This window comes from Heterocephalus glaber, unplaced genomic scaffold (genome assembly GCF_053883595.1).
Source record: "Heterocephalus glaber isolate CG9 unplaced genomic scaffold, H.glaber_assembly_v1.0 deba00001673, whole genome shotgun sequence".
NCBI classification, from domain to species: Eukaryota; Metazoa; Chordata; class Mammalia; order Rodentia; family Bathyergidae; genus Heterocephalus; species Heterocephalus glaber.
Genome location: NW_028258410.1, coordinates 6360410 through 6371943, shown reverse-complemented (window position 1 = coordinate 6371943; position 11534 = coordinate 6360410). Strand labels below are relative to the sequence as shown.

Below are 11534 nucleotides of genomic sequence, written 5' to 3'. Positions count from 1 at the left end.
TTTCAAGGATTTTCAACACATGGTGTGAAATGTAAGCATTCTGATAGGGAAAATGCCCTCCCCTTTTTAAATTAGAGTTAAGAATATGCAACAGAGCTCTGTTTAATTTACATATGATGAGAAGGAGATACCCACTCAGAGTGAAAGTCAGGTCTCAAATGAAACACAGAATTTTCTGACTCCCCAATAATGCTTTCTACAGGAAATTGGGTTGACTTCCTAAAAACCACAGTCAGTGAAGTATTTTCTAAATAAATATTGTTGTCTTCCTTCCTTATGTTTTTTATAAGTGTAACATTTTTGTCTCATGAGACATCACCACTAACCTGCTCTATACTTTTCCTCATGGCATTTTTCACTTCCTAAAAGTATAGATCAGAGGATTAAACAAAGGGGGCACCATGCAGTAAAATAGTGCTACTATTTTCTCAAAGAAGAAGGCAGAGGGAGGTCATGTGTATACCATTAAGCAGGGGACAAAGAACAAAATCATGACAGTGATGTGGGACCCACAGGTGGACAGAGCTTTCCTCTGGCCTTCAGAACTGTGCTTCCTCAGGGAGAACAAGATAACACAGTAGGACACAAGCAACAGGGAGAAGATTATAATGCCGATAGACCCACTGTTGGCAACCACCAAAAGGCCAAAGATGTGAGTGTCAGTGCAGGCAAACTTCAGTAATGGGAACAGGTCACATATGAAATTATCAATGACATTGGGACACAAAAAAGGGAACTGGAAGGTACAAAGAACTTGTGTGGCAGAGTGCAGGAAGTCCCCTATCCAGGCTATGCCCACCAGAGCACAGCAGAGCTTCGTGTTCATGATGAAGGAGTAGTACAAGGGCTTGCAAATGGCCATGTAGTGGTCATAGGCGATGGCTGTGTGGACGATCACCTCCACCCCAGCAAGGAAGTGTCTAGCAAAGAGCTGCATCATGCAGCCTTCAAAGGAGATGGTGTTTCTTCCATATTAGGAATCAGCAATCATATTCAGTATGGTTTCAGAAGAAACACATGCATCCAGGAAGGACAGGGAAGCCAAGAAAAAGTACATGGCGGATTTCAGCAGAGCAGGGCTGCCAATGATGGTCACCACAATTAGCATGTTGCTCCAGACAGTTGCAATATAGACCAACAAAAAATGCAACAATTCTACCTTCTGAACTGTTGGATTCTGTGAAAGTCCCAGGAGGACATATTTAATTACAGAAGTCTGATTTTGCATGACTTCCAAAGGGAAGGTGAAACTTAAGTACTGATCATGTAATTTTGGTATTATGAGAACAATTCACTGCAAACAAATTGATAGTACTAAAGTCACCATCGTTCAAACTCATTTTGAGTGCTTTTACTTTCATTGAGCACACATAATTAGGAATTTGTTAAAGGAGTATTTAGAGCTTGGCAGAACTGAAGCATAAATAAATTACTGGAAACTTTAAAATAGACAGAGATTTAATATGGAGAACAGCTCACCCCCACCTCGGTAAAGAAGAGAAACAGGTTCCGTTTCAAATGTCAGCTTGATCACTTGCTAGTGAATTCCTGGAGTGAATTATCGGGAAGCATTCTGAAAAGAAAGGAAAGTTATGAAAACCAAAGGAATGTAAATTATTAATGTTGTGTGCCGTTGACATCAGATAATGTTGACTAGTACACCATACTTAATGTAGAGATAGTCTTGGGCACAAATAGAAGGAAATGGTCCAGTTGAAGAAGTGCTTGAAAATCATGAAATGTCTTCAAAGTCCTGAACTGAATTGGGCTTTAAATGAATCTATTCATTGTTTATGTAGAAGAAGCATTAATGGAGGCTTTTCTACATCTATACCTACCACATGACAAGTGTGAATTTTGCTGAGATTATTTTTAATTCATCATTTGATAAATGGAAACAGAAATCCTTAAAGACAATAATGTGTACTTCTGATTTTTCTCATGGTCACTGAAGGAAATATTGTTGAGGTAAGCAATAGCTCAGGGCTCAATTTCTAGAAGCACTTATGTTAGGTCTCATTACCTTATCTACGGATGGGAAATTCCCACTGCAAGATATTAACTTCAAGCAAACAAGATCTGCTCTATGACACAGGAATTCTGTCTTCAGATTCAAGTTCTTTCTCCCCATCAAGAAAAAATGAGTGGGATTTTTTCACTTCCAGCAATGGTCTTCTGCAAGTGGTGACCTTATTTGAGGCTCTGTGCAGCTGTAAGGAGTGAAGCCTCTGATTTTGTTCATGTGTGAAGAAGACACCATGAGAAGGAAAGGGCAAATGAGAACAAATCAGAAGTGATCTTCCAACCACCTACACGAGGGAATTGCAAAACAACCATGTAGGTAAGGAAGAGAAACAACATATTGGGTACCAGCCAGAGTCTTGGGGCTTTATTAATCATTTGCCAGTTATTCATACCATGTGACTCAGTCTGATGGAGTGTGTTTCCTCAATGGATGTGTTTTGGATTCACAGGAGCTTCATGGAGAGCAGAGATGTTCATATACCTTTAACCTGCTTATCTCCCAGGACTATGAAGTTCACATTTAATTATGTAAAACTGTTGCTCATGACAAAGTGCCCTCATTCTCTCACCTATAAAACCAGCTTCCCTATACAGGAAGGTTTTCCCATGAGACAACTAGTTAAGTCCTTCAGTTTGTGATGTCATTTTCCACAGGTAGCCACAGCTTTCCAGGATGACAGTATCCTCACCTGTGTGAAAGAAATAGCACATATACTTGTATGTAAGTGTGTGCAATTTTCTCTCTATATATGCATATATACGTGCATTTGTTATAATAGGTAAATCAAAATATAATAGAATTTCTTATAAGAATTAAAATAATCTGATTTTGTGCCTATTTAGATTAAACAGAAAAAAATAGACTAAATTTTAAACATTTAAAATGTTAATGAAATTAATAAATATTCATTTGTGTACAACTAATATCTGCTCTTGTGCTTCCTTCAGAAAGTTCATTTTATGGCTCAATCATAATATGTCCATTGAAATCACGCTTTTACAAATTAAACCTATTCTTCATTGTAATTATACTCCTTCACTCAGGAGAAATTTTTAGAAAACATTAGTCTATTATTCCACAATCATTCCCATATTTGTATTCTATACCATTAACTCTGGCCCTAAAAATATATTGCAAAAGTAAAATGCAATGGAAAGCTTTATATTGGAAGATGTTACAGTGTGAAATGTAATAGTAAATTATCTAAAATATTCAAAAATAGAAAGATGTTATTTCAAATAAGAATTTTACAAATTATATCACTACTATTATGAAGGAAACATTACTATTATGAGGGTTTAGAAAGTGAAGCATTTTTGCAATATGTTAAGTGAGAAAAACTGAAGAATATTACTAATAACTCTTCCCACTTGTATGCATATTTAAATATGATTTTACAATTTGGAAGGAAATATATAAAAGGATTGCAACTAAAAATTTGTAATATATATAATGGTTATTATTTTAAGAATATTTAGAATTGAACATAAATTTTAAAATGCAATACTTGATTGTCTATTATCTAAAGTTTACAAAAAGGATGTAAAGTTTGAGGGAAATTTATTTGCACAGTTGGAACGCAGAAAACAAAACACAGAATATTAAATTAACAATTTCAGTCCTGTGTAGTGGTGCACGTCTGTAATTCCAGCTCTCATGGCCATAAATGGATCCATCCTTCTCCACCCACCATGCATTCACTTTGATATCAATTTTAAATCAACATTCTCCCACTGAGAGTAGCTTATGCTGTCTGTGTTTCCCATGAAATACTCCGTGGTCTTTCTTTTCTTTTAGTCGTGGTCTAGAACACTCAGTGCTGCAACTATGGTTTCTCAGGATCTCCTCCACAGGTGAGTCATGGGCCCTGGACCATCTCCTGCTCACGTGATCTTCACATTGTTCTCTCTGGACCCCGCTATTCACACTGCCCTCTACTTCCATCCTTAGTTTTAGGAATAAGTAATGAGGAAAAAATAAGAACTAAGATACATCATGTTCAGGTACAAACACCCAATGATAAATGTAAATGTATCATATACCTAAAAGGTACCAATTAATATATAAATAAAATAAAATTAATTCTAGCACCTGTCCTCTAAAAAATAGGTTTTCTTTTCAACTTTAAAAATAATATGTATTTATAACATTTAAACTTAAAAAATTATTAGTAAGGTTATCATTTTAAGTAACATTTTGTAACTATATTTAAGAGTAAAATGTATTTGTGTATATTATTCACATTTGAGTGTAATTTTTAAAATAACTACTGTTATCATAAATAGAAATGATAAGTTAAAATCCTTCTTCTAATTACCTTTCTCACAGGTTTCTTAAATACACGGTATTTTTTCATATGGGATTATTATTCAGCAATAAAAGTCCATTAATTCTTTAATGTTAGCAGAGCATATTCCTTTCCCTGACAACCTGGAAATATTTTCTGATCAGCCTTCAAATCATTTTCACCACTCGTTGTCACTCGGCTGATTTTTATAAATCCTTAAGACAGATTAGATAGATAATTATAAGTTCTGGAATTTATTAAAAAAATGCTTTCTCTTTTTTCTACTGTTGTCCTTCTGGACGCGTATTTCAGCCTTCTTTCTCTTTTCTGCTGTGTTAATAATCTATCTAGTTTTAAGAGACAAACACACTGAAATTTTTCTAACTAATTCTGAGGCAGGGACCTGAGGCTATTTAATATATGAAATGCACATAGGAAAAATTAAGTACATACAGTTATGATCAGGTGTCTCTGTTATGTGGCCTGAGTCACTCTTTAGTACCTTGAAATTTTCTCCTATGTCTCTTATTGATATGTTGTAGTGGAAATAGAAAATTATATATCCTTCATTAATAACTCTATAACTGGCACTCCAGTTCTTAAATTCATCATATTATATTGCTATTCAAACACAGCCTCAGAAAAATAGCATTTGTATATCCTGCCATAGTGGGAATGTTAGAGAATAGATGATAAATGAAAACATACCTGGAAAAAAAACTTGCTCAAATAAGTTAGGCACAGATCAACAAATACCACATGTTGTCAGTGGAAGCTAAATGCGTTGATCTCTGAGAAGAGAGTAGAATAATGATTACTAGAGGCTGGGAAAATTTGATGGGATTAAGATCTATGTATTTGCAAGACTATTCCATATTCATGGTGGGAAGACTCAATAAATTATAAAGTCTCCCCTTCACACAAAAAATACACGCACTTGCTCTATTTTTAAGTTATTTGGATTTTCCCTTGAAGATGAAAAGCTAAAAATAAGTTTGATTTCATGAAGCTTAAATTAATAGGTATGCCTAAACATTCTCCAAAACAAACAAGGAACACTGTATTAGAACAGCTGCTGTTCACTGAACATTTATTATGTGTGGTCTATTATTTGTTTCTATGTCTCTTAGCCTTTTTAACATTACAATACTCATTAAAATTGAAAGGTTATGTAATTAGCCCAAGTGTACATGGTTCCAGATAGACCCATGCATTGCCTTAAATTTGGTAGCCTGAGCACAACATCACATTTTTAATCACTTTATCAAAATTTAACATCTTCTCTGAATGTGAACAAGTGACTTTGTGAATTATAAATCTCACCATGCAGCACTTGTTGCACATTGTAATGACATCATGTACTAGCCTCTGCTGAGAAAAGTGTCCATCCAGAATGTGAGATTTCCACCTTTTCCTCTCCATGCAACAGAGAAATGAAGAGAAACTTTGGCTGTGGAGATAGAGAATTTTCCTAGTGCTTATGAAGCGCTTTCAATGATACAGTCTCAGGAACAAAGATAAATGAAGAAGCCAGTTTCTTCTTCAATTTTCAACTGAAAACACCCTCCCTGAGAGATCATATACCTCCAGAACTGCTTCCCAGCTCTCCCCAGGGTTTTGAAATTTTCCACCAGCAAGATTCTCCAAGATAATTTTCCGTGGTTTTGTTTTCTCAAGTGTTCACAAAATGTTGTGAAGCCAAACAATTAGGACAATCAGAAGTAGTACTTTTTTAGTGTTTTACTTCTCTTGGGTTAACAAAAGATGTTTTCATTTCCCTCATATCCAGGAATTGAACTGTGTTTAAAGAAAAGTAAATTCTTGCATACTTGCTAAATAATGAAACTGAATTATATGATAATAAATTAATTTACCGATTTATAAGGAAAATATGTATAGTTTTGAGCCTGGGGTAGCAAGGACTACTTAGCAAAGAAAAATATTTGATGTAAAAATATAGAAAGAGCTATATTCTTTTTATGGTTGAATCATACTCCATTCTGCATAAACACTGTATTATATTCATCCATTTATATGTTGCTGGACACCTAGGCTGATTCTGAATCTTGACTGTTATGAATTGTGCCTGAACAAACACAGATATGCAGGTGTCTCCATGGTGTGCTGATTTTAGTTGACTTGTCTATATACCAGAGAGCTGTATAGTTCAGTTGAAAGGCAGTTCTACTTAGTTTTTTGAGGAAACTCCATACAGATTTCCATAGTCGCTGTACTAATTAGCATTCTACCAACCTCTGCAGATGGGTTTCCCACAACCTGTATACTCACCAGCATTTGTTGTTTCCTGTATTTGTGATGACAGGCATGTTGACTGGATGAGATGGAATCTTAATGTAGTTTTCATTTGTATTTCCCTGAGAGCTAATGTTGTTGATTTTTTCATATAATGTGGGAACTGTCTGTTCAGTTTATTTGGTCATTTTTATTGAATTATATGGTGTTTTGGTACTCCTCTTCTGAGTTCTTTATATATTCAAGTTACTAATCCTCTGTCCAAAAAGTACCTGACAAAGATTTTCTTTCATCCTATAGATTGACTCTTCACTTGTTTTATGTCCTAAAGTATCGTCTATTTTGCAAAAACCCAATGAGCTTTTGAAAAGAACATGAATTATGTAATTGTTTAGGCATCTATTAAATCAACATCATCTATGGTGTAGTTTAACTCTAGTGTTTATTTTTTTGAATTTTTTTGGTGTAGTTGACCTACATATTGATAACAGTGTAGTACTGAAGTCCCACAGTATCGTTGTATTTCAGCCTATCTGTCCCATTAGCCTAGTAGTGTTTGTTTTATGAAACTAGGCACACTATGTCTAATGAATGCATATTTGTTATACCTTCTTGGTAGATTTTTCCTTTACTAATATGTTGTGACTTTTTTATCTGTTCTAATTTTGGCTTGGCATCTGCTTTGTCAGATACAAGTATAGCTACTTCCTCTTGCATTCAGGCTTCATTTTCATCTAATATCATTTTCCATCCTTTCACCTTCCATCTGTTGCCAGCGAGGTGTCTTTCACACAAGCAGCAAAAAGTTGTGTTTGTTTTTAAATCCAATATGACAGTCTCTGTCTTTAAATTTGAGAATTTAGCCCATTTATAACCAAAGTTGTTATAAAAAGGTATGTAATAACTCCTGTCATGTTGTCTTACTAATGTTGATTCTTTCTGCATTCTTATTTGCCTACATATTTTTCCTCTTTGGCTTGTAGGATAACTTCAAGTATCTTCTGCAATGCTTTCATAGTGCTTATGAATTTCTTTATATTTTGCTTATATTGGAAGGTCTCTATTGCTCCTTTGGTTCTGAAGGATAGTTTTGCTGACTATAGTATTCTAAGTTCCCAGTTATTTTCTTTTAGGGCTTCAAGTCCTTTGGAGTTTCTGTTGAAAAAAAAAGTGCTATTTTTCTGATGGGTTTATCTTCATAAACTACTTGGTGCCTCTCTCTTGCAGCTTTAAATATTCTTTCCTTGTTCTGTAAACTTGATATCCTAACTAAAACATGATTTGGGGAATTTTTATGATCATGTCTTTCTGGGGTCCTATATGCCTCCTACACCTCTGTGTCCATATCTTTCCAAAGATTTAGAAAAATTTCTCCTCTTATTTCACCTAATAGGTTTTCTGTGACTTCAGTCTGTACATAGGTCCCTTCATCTAATCCATTGGTCATAGATTTGGTCTCTTTATTTTATTCCATAGGTTTTGTATCTTCTGTTAATAATTTATCATTACTTTTTGAAAGCCATCATCAACTTTTTTCTTCAAGCATTGGTATTCTTTCTTCTATTTGATATAATGTATTCATAAAGTTCTCAACTGAGTTTTTCATTTAATTTATTGAGCAATTCATTTCCAATACTTCTGTTTGGTTCTTGTTCAAAATCTTTGCATGTTTATTGAATTATTATTTCATATCCTGTAGTTTTCATTAATTTATTCAGTTTATTTATATATTTTTGAAGTCTTTGAGCACTTGTAAAGCCAATCTTTTGAATTTTTTGTTTGGCATTTCATCCAATTCAGTAACTTCAGATTTAATTACTGAAGATTTATGAAGTTTTAGATGAGACATGTTGCATTTGTCCCTTATTTCTTGTGGCTCTATGAAGATATTTGTGCATCTATTGTGATTTATCTCTCTTATACTTTTATATGAGGCTCTTGTTGGCAACCTTCTCTTGCATGCTTGATCCTTAGTATCACTCAGAGAGGGGAAAATACCCACAGTAACAACACAAAGACAAACAGCTACATAAGTAGGGTAAAACCCAATTAAAACCAACAAATATATCACCAGTAACAATAGAAAAGGATGGGTCCAGAATGACATAGATTGAATTATAAGGATGTTAATAAAAATAAAAGTAAGCAATAAAATAAGTTTAGAAGGAGCCAGGAAAAAAGAAAAAAGAAAGATAAGTTAGATAAAAATGAAAATAAAATGAGAAATAAGGAGAAAAGAACAATAGTTGAAAATCCAGTTAAGGAATTAAAAATATAAGTAAATAAAATTAGATTATATTAAGGAAGAACATAAAGTTGAAAAGAAAAGAAAACTGAGTAAAAAATTCTTCCTAGCCAATGTGCTTGGATCAGAGAAACTTTGTTTTGGTTTCTCTCACACTGGAATCTACCAGTGTGTAAGGGGGAGTGAGTTAATTCTAGGGCCTGTTGGGATTCCTCTCTGCTCCCACTGAACAGCTTAAGGATGTCTGCATTACACCTTGCCCTTCTTTCAGCTGGCTAATGGTATGTTATCTGCTGTAGGGATGTATTTGCTCCTGAAGCCCCCTTACACACACACACACACACACACACACACACACACACACACACACACAGATACTGCTCACTGCAATGAGCTTCGAGGTATTTGGGGGCAATAAGTACACACATACTCCAGAGTCCCCCCAGCCCATGCACCCAGAGGCATGGCTTATGTCCAAGCTGAGGTATATCCACAAAAGTGTCAGAGTGTGGGGTAGAAACAGACTGTGGAGTCATGCACTGGAGGGGGGAGCCACAAGAACTGAGCAGGCCAGCAGCTGGCCTCAGTCTTGGTACTCTGCAGATTCAACATGCTCAGTAAACCACAGATGACTGAACCCACTACTCACCATGGAGGGCAGAGCCATTCACCATCATGCTAGGCTTAAACTTCTCAGTAGACTTGCAGCAGATTCTGCCCATCTCCATGACTGTTCCTTATGAATATCTCTCAGTCAATTACTGCAACAGCTTTACCCAGGGGGATTCAACGTTGTGATTGTTATGTATTTTTTATCCCCAGAGTAGCTCAGTGTCAAATACTAGAGCTCCTGCAAGCTGCTACTGGCTATAGCTCTCCAAGATACAGTGAGCAATGCAACAGATTTTTTTTCCAAAGCCAGCCTGCCATTCAAACAGATCAGTTTAAGATTAAATTTTAGTCCTGAATTTGAAGCTTGCAAGAGCCATGGGCTTCTCCTGCAGCTGGAACTGACAGGTGTTGTCTATCATTAGAGCTGCAGACCTGGCCTTCTCCAAGATTACCTTGTGTTTGCCATGTCGGGTACCCCTCCAGCCAGGGAGTCAAGGTTGGAACTGCACATTGCTTTGCACTTTTTCTCTGTGTTACATTTCTGCTCTTCCATGCTTTTTAGTTTTCCTTCACTTCTTTCTTCATTCCTGGAACTATTTTATTTCTCTTTCTGTCCATAGAATATATTTCTTTTTTGTTGACCTAAATCTTCTCACTCTCAGTATCACAGTTTTCCACCACCTTTATCCAAAACCTTTGATTGAGATTTTACACATGTGTCCTGACACAGAAGAATCACCTGACATGGACCACATCTGACATGGACGACACTCCTGGTCACAGTGATATTTTTGGAATATCACCCAGCAATAATATTCTATCAGTATGTTCTACAACCCTACTGGGTTCTCATTTCAAACCATTCTTAGCCTTTTTTACTTTATTTTTTGTTGTGTTTTGCTTAATTCTTTATTATGTTTTAATGTTAGAAAACAGAGGGAATAATACATAAATAAGGAAAGATAGTAAAGCAAAATGCTATTTTTTTTGCACCACTGTGGAAAAACTGATTTTTTAAAAAACTGATTTTTTAAAAAAACAGTAAATAGAAAAATTAGTAACAAACAAAGCACATGTAAGAAATGAGGGGTGAGGGGCTAACAATTTACTTTTCCAGAATTTATTCAATACCACATTTTCCCACTGATTTAAAATTCCATCATTATCATCATTTCTTACAAAATTTATAAGTTGAGAGAGAGAAAGAGAGAGAGAAAGTTTGGGTTCAATTTCTGGATAATTTCCTGTTATTTTGAATTCTTTACTACTGATCAGCCTGCCATATTCATGGCTTCCAGTGAGAGTCTCAGGACAGTACTTTCTTGATAATGATCATAGACACAACTCTGATGACCTTGTAATCAAGAAAATATGAACAATTCCTTTCTGAACCAGGTAAAATTAACCATTTGGACTTTTATCACACAGGTAAAGAGACACACAACTTCTGATGACATCTTCCCTTCAGCTTAAGTGTAATCAGTATTGCAAAGGTGAAATGTGAAGTCCTTTAGCATTGTCCATACCCCTGCCTGCCACATACTGTCATTAACAGAAGGAGTAGATACTTCAAGACAGGAAAAAGATGTGTAAAGCAATGAACTATAACTTTATTAAAGGAATTCAAGTTCCCATCCGAGTTTTAAGAGAGACAAATGTAAACAGATGATTGCAGAGACCTGCACATAGTGTGCAGTCATGCTGCTATCCAAACCTGGCCACATTGTCACTGGTGGGCTGACCTTTAATGACCCCCTTGATGCTCACAGTGAAAGATAAATAATTTTTTAAATGTACTTTTTGGAGTTGTTAAGATTGGTAAATAATTCCATATGTTTAAAGTGCATGATTGCATTGTGATTATTAGTACTGGCTTTCCAAAAGCTTTTTTTAAAAATCATTCAAAAATATTAATTATAATTGTTTATTTACCAATACTAAAGCTGCATAATTGTTAAAAAACATTAGATTCCTTTGTTGAGTGGCTGAAATTATACCAGTACTGTGGATAATACTAGTTTTCTCATGCTGAGGCAGGAGAAAGGCAAGTTTGAGTCCTGCCTAGGCAACTTAGTGAGATCCTGTCTCAAAATAAAAATTTAAAAGGGCTG

At 35.2% G+C, this 11534-nt stretch overlaps 1 pseudogene; it reads right to left on the bottom strand.

Annotated features, from left to right (window-relative positions):
- Positions 1-283: 283 nt before the first annotated feature.
- On the bottom strand, positions 284-1231 carry LOC101719674 (olfactory receptor 4C15-like; annotated as a pseudogene).
- Between the last annotated feature and the right edge of the window lie 10303 nt (positions 1232-11534).